Source organism: Silurus aristotelis (genome assembly GCF_946808225.1).
Source record: "Silurus aristotelis genome assembly, chromosome: 14".
In the NCBI taxonomy this organism is placed as follows: Eukaryota; Metazoa; Chordata; class Actinopteri; order Siluriformes; family Siluridae; genus Silurus; species Silurus aristotelis.
In genome coordinates, this window is record NC_139587.1 from 15,431,063 (window position 1) to 15,445,888 (window position 14,826).

The following is a 14,826-nucleotide window of genomic DNA, read 5'->3' on the forward strand; positions in this document are numbered from 1 at the left end:
GAGAGAGAGAGAGAGAGAGAGAGAGAGAGAGAGAGAGAGAGAGAGAGAGAGAGAGAGAGAGAGAGAGAGATCTGACTTGCTGAGAAGCAAAGCCCCCACCCCCACTCATCTTTTTTAAACCCGGTCTTTTTTCTCCATCTCTTTGCAGTGGCTTTTGCACAGTGGTGGTGCAACTATGTGGATCACAGGTGGGGTGTCGGCCTCCATCGAATAAGCTAGTTCACTAAGGATGGGATTTGGCGCTGTTATTTTTCTATTAGAGGGGAATTATGCTAAGCACTTAGAAGCCATCATGGCGTTGCTATGGCAGCCCGTACTTCCTGCAGGGTTGCGACCTTGAATGACTACACCAGTGCAAAGCCGGGTACCACAGAGATCCTTTTGAGGATTAGAAATACAACTTTATATTGATGAAAAAATTATTCAGATATGTTTGGAACGTGTAATGACAAGTTTATAGTGTTAGGTCCTCCTAGATATTTATTGTATAATAATAATAATAATAATAATAATAATAATAATAATTATTATTATTATTATTATTATTATTATTATTATTATTATTATTATTATTATTATTATTGCTATTATTATAATTATTTTTATTATTAATAATAATAATAATAATAATAATAATAGTGTTGTTGTCTTATTTCTGCTTCTTATGTCTTTTTGCTTTCAAAATCCTTCTAGTGATCTTGCTAATATTGTTGTTTTGTCCCAGATGCTGTATTAAATGCCTATGCGTGCGTTTCATCAAATGTTCCAAACAAATCAAGAAAAACTAAATATTTCTTTCTTTCATCAGATGAATCTACTGACCCTGCTAACAAGACGCCATCACCAGTAAAACTTACGGGAACCCTTTTCCGTGTTTCACATCATGTCATTACTTCAATAAAATCCCGTAATACACGTACAGCAAAGTGCTCATGGTTTTAACAGAAGCATGTGCTCCTTCATCATTATCGTCGTCGTCATCGTCATTATCATGAAAGTGAAACATTTGCGACAAAACATTATTATTATTTTTTTTTTTTAAAGGATTATGGTTTTTATGAGTTTTTTATGGCTTTTTTATGAATTTGCCTTTTACTATAAACGACATAACTGATTTTGCTCCTTAAAAAAATGAAATCCAGAGTGCACATGATTATGGCGCATCATTGCATACACGCAACGTGCCACAATGCACAACAGGATCCAACTTTAAAGATTTGCTGTCTGCAGTATACCTATAGAGGTATATGACTTATACCGTAATGGGCTTATTAAGATTTAGCTATTTAAATATAAATAATTCAGTATACGTTTACTTTGTAGACCAAAATTTGGGCATAATTTGTTATTTACACATTTGGAAACCTACATACATACATACATACATACATACATACATACATACATACATACATACATACATACATACATACATGCATGAATGCATACATACATACATACATACATACATACATACATACATGCATACATACATACATACATACATGCATACATACATACACACACACACGCATACATACATACATACATACATACATACATACATACATACATACATACATACATACATACATACATACATACATGCATGAATACATACATACATACATACATATATACATACATGCATACATACATACATACATGCATGCATAAATACATACACACATGCATACATACATACATACATACATACATACATACATACATACATACATACATACATACATACATGCATACATACATACATACATAATTGCAACTAATAATCATTTTAGTGTAGTAGAAGCCTCCAGGTTCAAGGTATAAGAAGATCTTTTCAAGCCCATGTTTCATTTAAATCTAAAGACTAAAGGGGTCTACTGCTGAAGGTTTTTTTCAAAGGTAAGCCCTGTTTCTGATTTCATATGAATGAAGTCGTAGGCAAAGCCATAAGCGCAAGCTCCGCCCCTCACCCGACCTTAACGTGTTCAGCGTCGTGAACGCTCCTGTGAATGGGAAATAAAATGCAGCGTGAAACCCTGCGAGGCCTGCAGAATGACTTGATAAGTTCTTAATTTGTTCAAGGTAATCCACGCTGCACCTTTTTTTTTTTTCATTTGATTTTGTCATTTGTTAATCATTTGCTTTAATTCATCAAAGCACTAATCAAATAAAAGCTTTTCTGGTGACTGGAGGCTTTATGTAAATGATTCATTAAAGATGTTAATAATTGCAATGTTCAAGTTATTTATAATCAATCGCTCAAAAAAATGATAATACATTTATTAACAATTGCTAATCACATTAACACATTTACAGCCAGAAATATGCATTTATTTAATTGTAACTAAATGCTGAGTTAGATAGGTAGATTATCTGAAAAATGGATATGATATGATTATGATATAATATGATATGATATGATATGATATGATATGATATGATATGATATGATATGATATGATATGATATGATATGATATTTACAAATTAAGGATTTACAAGCAGAAAAAAGACGGGGGTCCAAACTGATTATGGACATACCTTTTAATTTTCAATCACCATAAAAGCAAAATGGCTCTAGCTGTGTTTAAATCTTACTCTGTGTTAGAAACCATTCACACCTCTTTGCTATTCTTTTGTATTATTATTTCAGTGACATTATATAGTATAATTGTGCTGCTAAGGGACAAGTAAAATAAAGACAGGTCAGGGTAGGACAGGTCTAAATCATTACATTGTTTCCATTAGCAAAGATCTGATAATATCTGGATTTCCCACGTTAGAAATAAATGATTCCATTTCGAAAAAAATAAATGTATATGAAATGTTACATAAACTTATCAAAGCGTTCTGATATAATACCATTTATTATATACCTATAATAATATTTCTAACAATTCGCAAAGCCAAGCATAAAGACGTTTCTATAAGTCTATAAGTAATAAATATTTGTAAAGGAATTGTGATTTACCTGTTATTAAAAATCGGGCATTGAGCTTAATTCTGTCTTAATTGTGTGTAGAAATATTCTATTAAATAACGGCCTATAGGGAGTTGTGTAACGAAATGTACATGTTTCGTCTTTAGATGAACACCTCCTCATTTCATTTCGAAAAATTTAAACTCAATTAAAATGTAAATGTAACTATTAAAATCAAAATACAACTTTTCATTTGCCTTATAATTCGGGTGTTTTTCTCTGACCTAAAAAAAAAAAACACAGACAGGTGTAAAATCGAAAGAAATACTATAACGTATTTCAATGCTCCACTTAAAACTAGCCCACTGTTTAAGTGATGCTGACTTCATGAGTCATTTTATCTTTTTTATATATATATATATATATATATATATATATATATATATATATATATATATATATATATATATATATATATATAAAATTATTTTATTTTTTTAATTCTAAAATTTGTAGCCCGAATTTACCTTTTGTTTGGTGACCCAATTTCATGAACTAACCTTCATTTAAGAAAACAAACTGTAAAGGACCTAAAGTCAAGAAGCTTTAAAGTCCACCTCTTACTCCAGAGATTTGCGCCAGTATAATGTAAATCATTTGAGTTATAAAGGTCTGTTATTTAGTTCATCATCCATAATAAAATTCGCTGATCTCCAGGCTATAATTAGAGCAAAGCTTTTACCTTGTGCGAAATTGTTTTTGAGTTTGGTGTTTGGATCTCACCCCTCAGAGCAGCTTACTTGTGTAAAAGAGGGCAGGTGGGAAACAGTGCAAGGATCTGGAGTAGACGAGGGGTAAAGGGAATATAATTTGTAAACGAAAAGTGCGTAGGCTAAAGGTGTAGACACGGAGCACAAACACTGTCGGGGGTCAAAACTTCTACTTGCGACCTGCGGTCCAGGTGACGTCACACAACCCCGTAAGACGTTCTTTCGTTAGAGGTGCGTTCCCAAACGAGCACGAGCTTAAAAGAGACTATTCCCAAAGCACCACCCGCACTACTGCAACAACTCCGACAAGAGAAAGAAAAATAATTCATGGGACTTATTCATATTCAAAAGTTAGAACATTTACCGTCGACCTGGATTTTATTTTTTCCAACCACTATTTGCTTAAAATCTCTTATATTACATACAAATATTTAACAATAATTTATTCCCGTTTTGAATCTGTAGTTAAAGAGTTATTTCAGTTATATTTCATTTAACGTATCAATAGTCAGTTTTTATATCCATCATTAGAATATCTGAAATGAATCATTTTGACAATTCGATGTGACACGCAGTTTATTTTATTCAGTGGCATTGATTTGAACTGATTTTAACAATATTGTCATATGTTTTCATCAATATTGTTATATTGATTTTGAAATTATTTTTAGTCAGGTATTCACGCAATATTTCTATATTCGTATGTCCCAGTAAAATAGCGCACAATGTAGACACTGTGGTGTAGATTTTAGATATGTTTGTTCAGTACTATTCACAGTGTTATACATATTTTAATGTTAATATTGAAATTTAAATTTTCCTACTAAGTTAGAAACTAAAATGAAAGAAAACAATTATTTCTATAGACCATAATAAAATCCAAATATAGTCCAAGTGCTGTTATTGAATGGAAACTTGAACTTGTAAATCTTATATTTGGAGTAATAACAAACATTATAAACCTTTTATTCACACTGATTTGACAGTAACAATATTTATGTTTATGCCACTGCTGTATACACTCCTGTGCAAAATACTGTGGTTTTAATGGTTTAACAACAAATCACTGGCTGGAAAATTAGCATAATAAGAATAAAACAAACACAAAAAAAAACCACGAAAAAACAAAACAAACACATATCACCCTGCTCTTACAAAAACAAAATGCATACCAAAATATATTTTTAGAACGTTTTGAAAACCGACACGTGTGTGTGCGTTCGTGCGCGCGCGCGCGCGCGGGCGCGTTTTATACAAAATGACATCAAATGATCTTAGCTTTTTTTTACAAGAAGACTAGAAGTTCTAGAAGAATTTTTGCTTTTGCTCTCTCCTCAAACAGTTAATTTTGCAAAGCAAATGAGCAAATAGTGACACAAAGGATCACAAAGTACATTAGTTTCTTTCTTGCTCATTTTGTTTGGTTTTGTTTTGTAAAAAAAAAATGCATGGAGATATATGATTTGCTTATATATTTATTTACTACATAATGTTTTCAGATGGAAAGATTTATAAAGAAAATGATGACAGGATCTCTGTACACAGTAAAAAACAAAAAGGTTACACAAAAAGTTTCACTTTATTTGAGCCTTCATTCTTTTCTTCCTCGTCCTCTCTGTCTTTCTGTTTCCTTTATCCCTCTGAATTGTACACGAGGCTTTTCTACTGTTTTTATTACTATTACTGTTAGATCATCAGGATGGCACGTGTTGTTGTTTTATATATGGTGTTTATTATTATAATTTTTTATCGTCAACCGAGAAAGACCGAAAGAAGTTTAGAGAGTTGTTCAGTGTTTTTCACAGTTTATCAAATGTGCACATTTTCTGTTTTAGTGATGTGAAGATGTACCTTCTTTCACTGTGTGGAGGTTTTAATGATACAGAACTATAAGAAAATTTGTTGAAACCTTTGGCCTAATCGTTACAATAGGTTTGTTTAAGGTTATGAAATGTGTGCTGTTGTGCAAAAAAGTTACACAAGCAACTAATTAATTGTACTAATTGTATTTATTAATTTTGCAAAAAAAATTTTTTTCAATTTTTCTTTCTTGTCCCTTATTTACTTACTTACTTACTTACTTACTTACTTACTTACTTACTTACTCATAGAATGTAAAAGAAAATAATGCTTTACAATTTGATGGTTTTCCATAGTAATTTTATTTTTATATTATATAAAATTATTACAATCATAATATATATTTTGAATTTATATATAATTTATATAAAAAGACGTGTTGTTGTTGTTGTTGTTGTTGTTGTTGTTGTTGTTGCTGCTGCTGCTGCTGCTGCCATTGTTAATGACAAAGGTTGAAGAAAATATGTGAAGTGAAGAGAAGTGTGTGTGTGTGTGTGTGTGTGTGTGTGTGTGTGTGTGTGTGTGTGTGTGTGTGTGTGTGTGTGTGTGTGTTGTGTGTGTGTGTGTGTGTGTGTGTGTGTGTGTGTGTGTGTGTGTGTGTGTGTGTGTGTGTGTGTGTGTTTTAACCCAACCGGGGCCCTTTCACCTTAGGACGCGCTACTTGAGCTCTGGAGCAAAAGCAAGACCCTTCTTTACACCGTGTAAACACGACCCTTTGCATTGTGTAAATTACTTGGATTAAAGCGCCTTTGTTGCTAGAACACTTACACCCTCAATGTACACACGGGCCCAATTCATGGCTTCTCCAAAGCTATTTGGCCTTAACTTCCAGTGGAACATTTAAGGAAGTTACACCCATTCATTAACCAGGCAGCATTGATGCTTTACATTTGACTGAGAAAGAGTCATTTTGTGTCGCGTTTTGGGAAGTGCCAGCTAGGCAGCTAGGATGGATTCCTTTATTAGCTAATTTGCCTTCATGTCGTCTCCAAATCCAGCTCCTCTCTTGCACGTGTTCTTGTACAGTATATTAATAGTCGATCGCATAATAATCATGAATGCAAAAGTATTTCCTAAAGCGATTAAAATCTAATTTGCTTCATGTTTCATCCATTTTTTAACAATTTGTAATCAAATATATAATATGATTTTAGTACTTTAGGAAAGATTTATCTTCCTTGAGCATAATACATTTCTTAATAATAAAGGAAAACAAATAGCTTGATGGTAATTTTACACAATATTCTAATAATTTAATAAACAATCAATTGTTTAGCATTTGTGTGTTGGTTGAGTGTTTATTTTTGCTGACATTAAAGTGCAACATGAGAAACAAATGGACTTTCTGAGTAACTTATTTTAAAATAATAATCTCTTTGTAAAATATGTGCACAAGTAAAACGTGCCTTTCATGGAATAACAATGTTTTACTATGTATTATGCTTTTTCGAAATACACGCGTTTTTTTATTTCTATGAAAACAGAAAGAAAGAGACAATTTTTTTTTCCTTTTCTTCTGAAACTTCTCATTTATTAAACACTTTGTATGTTTAGACTATTTTGGTAAATAATTTTGCTGTATACACCTACAAACCCAATATCCGGATGGAAGATAAAGTAAATACCTGTGCATTATAAAAACACTCTAAAGGGTTTAAGGGTTTATTAAGGGTCGGTTGTATAATTAAGGGTTTTTAGCTTGAAAAAAATAAAATACTACTACTTTGCATTTCTTTTTGAAAAGGAAACACTCTGGGTGCTACATGGACCGTTAAGGGTTTGCCCACAAAGACAATAGAACCCTTAAGAGCTTTGAATGATTTAATAGTGTAGATATAGAGTTCTCTAGGAGCTGCAATGCACATAGTCTTCATCCCCTCCCTGAGATCGGGTCCGCTAATGAGTAGCCTTTCCCACTTCTCCTTTTACACCTACTTTAGTGCCAGAAATCTTCATTGTGTTATTGCGCACAAACAATCCTGCATCTTAACAGCAAAGTTATTATTTCCCTTAAAAAATACATAAAAATGTAGGTGGAGCGGTTGTATGAAACTGTGCAGGCATTCCGACAGAGAAGCGACTGTACTGAAAGGTTCAACTTTAAATGTAAATGTTTAATTATATGGACGATGTCTTTACACACATGTCCACAAATGGCAGAAATAACAACTGATATTAAATGCTTACGTCACTTGATTGATTGATTGATTGATCAATTTATCAAATTATTTGATTTCATTTTTGTATTAGGTATTGAACATATTTATTAGTTTGACAAACATGCACAGTTGTCACACTTTAAAAATACACATTATAATGTGTTTTCTGTGACTGGTATTAAATCATCGGTGTACTGCTGCTACTGATTCTTTCTTCTACTAAGATCTTTACATTACTTTAAGTGAAAGTCCAAATGAAATGTCTTTCATCAAACTTCATAGTAATAAACACAAATGAATTCAGGTAAATGAAAGTCACAACTAAAGATGGTATGTTACTAAGCTCTTGCAGTGGGATGTGGTTGATAAAAATGATATGACGTAAAACCCAAGTGAGTCAACAAGGAAGCAGTATTTATAACATATGTTAATATATACTGGTGGTTTTTCTTAAAGTTCTTAATGAATAATAATTATATATGTTGGGGTTTTTTTTTTACATATATGTATGTACATATATGTACATTTTAATGCACCATAGATCTACCATTGTAACAAAATAAGCATAAAAAATGCAAGCATTTTCCCATTTAACCAAACATGGTTTGAATTAATTAGGAAAGTTTTAAAATACAATAAATGAAAAAGTCAAGAAATATTACTAATGCATGACACAGTCCACACCAATGGTTAAATGATGCATTGGTGGAATTGTATGTCTATTAATTTTTTTCCTAATTAGGCAGAGGAATATTAATATTTAGTTTGTTTATTTCCCAATTTTGACATTTCATTACTATGGTCTCCAGGTGCCATGCAGATAAAGCCACCAGTGTTAATTCTATAGCTACAGATCTCTTTCATGTGCTTGGGGAAGAATAGACTAAAATGAAGTCTGGGCTGTGATATAATATGTAAATGGTTTTGCCCCTGGCTGTTATTGCTTATACTGAACAACATTTTTAATAATTAATACCACCAATCTGATTTTGTAATCAGTTAAATGTCTTGCAACCTGTATGCAAGTGTTGCAGCGCAGCTTTATTTTGGCCGATAATATTAAAAAGGTGCCCTTGCTTTTATTTTCTAACTCACTATATACAATATAGTCAATTAGCAAAGCACCTTGCCATTGCATTACATGTTTGTGTGTGTGTGTGTGTGTGTGTGTGTGTGTGTGTGTGTGTGTGTGTGTGTGTGTTTAATCATTTAACCTCTGTGCTACAGTCTTGCTTCCTCCTCATGCATGCATGCAGACATGTTAGCATTTTCCTCCATCCTCCCACACTTTTGTCCTAAGAGGGCAATTAAGGAAACAAACGTATTTCCCCAGATTAGATGGCTGGCAGCTTTGCATGCTAATGTAATGCCAAGTTGTTACAAATAGTGAGTGCTCTAATTACAGGCACTGTTTTCAATCAGAAATTGCTCAATTTCCCAGGATGAGGCCTCCATAACAGAAGCACGAGACTGTGTGTATGTGTGTGTGTGTGTGTGTGTGTGTGTGTGTGTGTGTGTGTGTGTGTGTGTGTGTGTGTGTGTGTGTGTTTGAGTGATAGAGAGAGAGAGAGAGAGAGAGAGAGAGAGAGAGAAAGAGAGAGAGAGAGAGAGAGAGAGAGAGAGAGAGAGAGAGAGAGAGAGAGAGAGAGAGAGAGAGAGAGAGAGAGAGAGAGATGGATGAGGCCTTAACCTCACTATGAGTGCATCTAGTGAAGTATATAGCACTATAATTACCTCTTATTCACTGGCCAACTACTTAAATGTATGACACATATGCATGGCATTCCGAAATCAGCTGGATTGCTCCAGCCAAGCAATTTCACATAATTGCTGTTTCACAGCCACAAATAATGAGAAGGCAGCTGTTTCAATTCAACCTGGATCACCAAACTGTGACAAGGTTGAGGCAAGCCTGGTGTTATTATTGTTTTTTATTTACTTTCGTATCAAGGTAAAGGTAATAGTGAGATTACGAACATGAAGGTTCATTTAGTTGAAAAAAGTGTCCTGAGTGTGCTTTCATCATATCCATTAAAAGTCAGCTGGAATGCAATAAAAGGATATCAACAACAAAAACCTGCCTTCTGTAATGGTAAAGATTTTGAACAGCGCAAATCAATCTAGTGCACTGCCTTGTTTTGATCCAAAAACTTCAAAAACACTGTGATGGTGTTGGGAATCAAACTACTGTACAACTGCACACACAAAACTGCAGCACCAGAGCAGATGCTCTCTAATAACTTCTCGAATAAAAAAGCAATTGAGCAGTACTATTAGTAAACATTTTTATGAATATTTATGTATCTGTTTCACTCTGCTTCATCTAATAATGATAATTCATATAATTGTAAGGTAAGGTGATTTATGTAAAGCATGCATAAGGATGTTAGTTGAATTTCTCTTCACAACAATCACCTTGACTGTTGCTGGTATGTAGCAATGCCATGATCCCGCTTCTCTATGGATTCATCTTGTGCAGGAGAAGAACACTGCAGCAAATTTCAAAACAAAACATGAAATCAGAATGCCGAAGGAAGAAAAGCCCTATACGTGAGGTCTTTTAAAAACAACTTGTGATTTTCTTTACTTGCATGTAAAGAAAACGACAGAGGTAAATTATTTTCAGTGAAACAACTTCAAATATGGATTTGAGATTGCTCTTTTATATTTTTTGTTAACAGCAGTGTGATACACATGTCTCAGCTGACCTTTTAATGATATTTCATATTCCCAGTTGAGTCATCCGTTATTATGGCAGCACAAACAGAAGGCAAGGCCCAGTTATTTACCCAATGAGCATGCGGATGCGTGTGTGTACAGTGTGTGTATTAGAACAGTGCAAGGGTGTGTGTCTTTGAGAGTATAAGTTAGTGTTCTACACAGGATCTCTTGGACCCTGCAGATTAGAGGTATCACTGCTGAGGTATTTTGTTAATTATTTGCCACATTTGTCATAGCAAGGTTGGTCTCTTGCTTTGAGTAAAAACATCTTAAATTGTGAATAAGTGGAGAATGCAATTAAAAATCACATTGAATAGTGTCTACTATCAAATGCTTTATTTAAAAAAAGAAAGAAAGAAAGAAAGAAAGAAAGAAAGCCCCATATGTAGCTGACAGAGCAAAGATGAAGGCCTTGAATCTTAACAGTAAATAGAATAGAATAGAATAGAATAGAATAGAATAGAATAGAATAGAATAGAATAGAATAGAATAGAATAGCCTTTATTTGTCACATATACATTACAGCACAGTAAAATTCTTTTTTTGCATATTCCAGCTTGCTCAGAAGCTGAGGTCAGAGGGCAGGGTCAGTCATGATACGGCACCTCTGGGGCACAGAGGGAAAAGAGCTTTGCTCAAGAATGGCAGCTTAGTGATACTGGGGCTTAAACCCCTGACTTTCCAATCAGTAATCCAGCACCTTAACCACTGAGATAAATAGTAGTACATATAAGCTAAATGGCAACCAAGATATTGCCAAAATGACACAAATAAAACAGCCCATTGCATAAATTGTCTTAATTGCACATTTAAGTATTTGGATTGTTTACATATACAGTAAATGTTATTTAAATTACATGTATCAAAGCAAAATATAATTTAGGCATTTGTGGATGTTTGAAAAAATAAATAACTATGGCAAATTTTTTAAAATTTTTCAATTGTTTTAATGTTTAATGTATATAGATTTTCAAAGACTTTTTAATATGCTTTGGTCCAGTTGTAGTGAGTAAGATTTTACAGTGGCACTTACAGTGGATTTTTGCAACCACCACATTACCTATAATGGTCCAATGCTCTTTAGTCTCAGCTCTCCTACCTTAACAAGCCAATAAACCCTGCCATGGGCTACATAGGAGCTAATAAATATTTTAAAATGTTGGATAGGTATGAGATAGAGAGAGAGAGTGCATGTGAGTGTGAGAGAGAGAGAGAGAGAGAGAGAGAGAGAGAGAGAGAGAGAGAGAGAGAGAGAGAGAGAGAGAGAGAGAGAGAGAGAGAGAGAGAGAAATGGGGAGAGAGAGTGTTAGCTTCCCTATCTTTGTCAGATGCTTCATTGCAAGAGTGGTGGCGCACACTCCTGAGCCTCCCTGGTTGGATTTCTTGGAATGTGTGAGAGGGAGGATTTTAGCGCCATGAGCCCAGCGCCAGAGAGCCGCAGACTTCATGCCATCTGTCTCCCCCTTCGCTCCTCCACTTGCCAAACTTGCCTTTTTTTTTTCTGCTCCCTCTTTCTCTTTCGTTGCATCCCCCTTTCATCCCCCGTCACAGAACTAAGACACATAGAGGGATCAAGCCATGGACTGGGGGCCTGGGCAGTAGAAGAATTTTATAGATAGGAGAAATCCCTTGGAGTTGTTCATTTTTATTAGTGGCTCAAGATAGGATGTTTAATTAGACTGCATATATTGACAGCTGCATGAAAATAATTGCCTTTCTTTTCACCATATGAGCAACATTTGGGAGAACAGGACTGCTGTATTAAAATGTGATGGCTAAATTATCTATTCTGTAATAAGAAGCCAAATAATAAAATTGAAAAAAAAAACATAGGAATGAAACACTTTTGTGTGCTTTTGTTTTCCGATTGTAAAAAAAAATTTCAGTTCAGATTAAAGGCAAAACTCCTTTTAACATACTTAAACTTCCCGTCTACAACAATTTAAAGAATTCAGAGACATTGCGATTATTTCCTGACATGACAACTGGTGACAAGAGCAGAGGCAGAAACAGCTCTTTGTAGATTTTTTTTTTTTAAATAATAAACATGGCATAGTCGAATATATGCACGTGTGGGCTTAGCACCCTTTCATTAAAACCAGACTCAATCCCTTCATCAGATAAGGCAGAGTGGGCAGGCAGGCTTGACCTATGGCCCTCTCAGTATGGAGGCTGCCCAAGCCAAAACCCATGCTGCCCAGGTGCAAGCTGAAGGGGGAATGAAGGCAGCGGTGGCTTGGGTGGCCAAATGAAGGTCTTTGATGCCGACCTCTGGTCATTCAGCTCGGATAGCTTGTCCCATTGATTTGGCCTTCCACAGTAGGAAGAGGAGCCAGGTGCCCCTGTTCCACTAGAGATGAAGTGTGAAGCTGGCGCAGTCCTGGAGGGGACATGACCTCTCAAAAGGAGCCAGATTGGAGCGCTTGCATCATGGCAAGCACATAAGAGAGGACTGCAAATGATGCCTCTTTAGTTATTTCATTGGTTGGGGACAATCTGTCCAACTGTCATACCTAATGATGAGAAAATGTTCATTATCACACTTGATGTTGTATTTGATTAAGTAATATAAGATTTTTCACACACACACACACACACACACACACACACACACACACACACACACACACACACACACAAAACACAAAACACAAATAAAATGTTAATACGTTTCCAAAACATCACATTATTAAGATTATTAAAGATTCACAACTTGGTTTCTTCCATTTTCATCACAATTTCGCTGTCTTGACAAATAATAGACTATATATGGAATATTGAAATGCTTTTCAAAGCAAGCACAAAAGGTACTGAAATGAATGTCAGTAAGTCATAATTATTAGAGAATTCACTCTGAATTGTTAGAAAATACGAAACACACCTGTGGTGAACAATACAGATAGGCATACATGGTTATATTCAAAACTTTATTCTGTGTTGATCTTTGTTCTTTATCTATGCACAAACAAACCTTATGCACATGTGTGCACACACACATTAAGCAGGGTGTGTAATCCTGACACTCCCCCTGCTGCTGGTGCTGGAACATTGAGGGGCAGCAGGTTAAAAACAGTGTCTTACAGCAGCCACTTTCTGCATGCAAGGTTAAGTTCTGGCACCAGTGAAATGCCTGTATAGTTTCTAATCACAACCCCACAAACAGACCTCTAATGACCTGCTAAAGAGACTGGGTAAAAGAGAGAGAGAGAGAGAGAGAGAGAGAGAGAGAGAGAGATGAGAGAGAGAGAGAGAGAGAGAGAGAGAGATTGAAGAGAAATAGGCAAAACAGCGTCTATGCAGTCAGAGGAAGCCACAGAGTGTTATTATTAATAAAGCATTAAAAAGAGAGCACTTCAAAGCCCACAGGAGTCATGCTATCGCACATGAAAGTAACATACTATGGCTTAATGTTTCCTAAGGCGTGTTAGGGTGACGTGGCTTTGATTTAAAATGCATTGTGTGGCGAATGGATTTGTGTGAATGCAGAGAGGAAGTGCAAAGTGGGCACAGACCATAATTGACAATCTGACCTCACAAGCTCTTCAAAGCTTTTGCAAGTGAGGATATTTGGTGCTTACTGATGGGGGAAAGTCGACAACAAAAATAGCACCTGTATGTTTAGTTGTGTCTCGGAGAGTTGAAATGTTCTTTTAAGACAGTCAACAGTGACATAGAGAAATACTTTTAATTACTTTTAAAGTAACAGACGTTACATTGTTCAAATTAAGTCATATCATAATCAATAATTTGTCAACTAATCTGATGTTTTTAAAGTATACTTACTTATTTACATAGGTATTGCTTGTAGACAATGGAATTAAAAAATTCTGTAGATTGGCACACAATTTGCATTTCTTCTAAATAAGTACTGATGTATACCTACAACATTATAACTAGTTATCTGTAGAATTATGAACTTAATATCTCCATTCTAAGCATATAATGCTGTAAAATATTTTCTATTCTTTTGTTTGTGGTAAGAAGTCAATACAGAATGGTAATTGTTTCACTTTTTATGACTGATTGACAATAGCATAGTGCTTACCTTACAGCTAGGAAAACAAGATGTTTCCAGACGGACTGGGGGTGGGCAGTTTGTCTCACTTTGCTTCCTCTGGCAAATGACACCCTTGGTGGTTTAAAAATGTTGGGGTCCTTGAACAGATTTCACAGTTTTATAAATAAAATGTGTGGCACAGACACAACGATGAGCACAATAAAACCCACTTTGAACCCAAAAGGGAGAATTGATGAATGCCACCCCACCCCCCTGCCTTCTGTAGCATAATTGTTTTTAGAAATGTCACTTATATTCTGGCTATATTTGGCGCAGACATTTCAATAATTTGTGTCAAAAATTCTGACCGTGCGCTGAAAGAGAATATGGAAAA

The 14,826-nt window shown here is 34.8% G+C and overlaps 1 long non-coding RNA gene across 1 annotated transcript in view; it reads right to left on the reverse strand.

Moving 5' to 3' along the window:
• Positions 1 to 14,371: 14,371 nt before the first annotated feature.
• The window catches only part of LOC310736754, a 72,821-nt gene continuing 72,366 nt past the window's right edge, over positions 14,372 to 14,826 (reverse strand). The window contains exon 4 of the long non-coding RNA XR_014536648.1: positions 14,372 to 14,590. This is a non-coding gene — a long non-coding RNA (uncharacterized lncRNA). The remainder of the gene's footprint in view (positions 14,591 to 14,826) is intronic.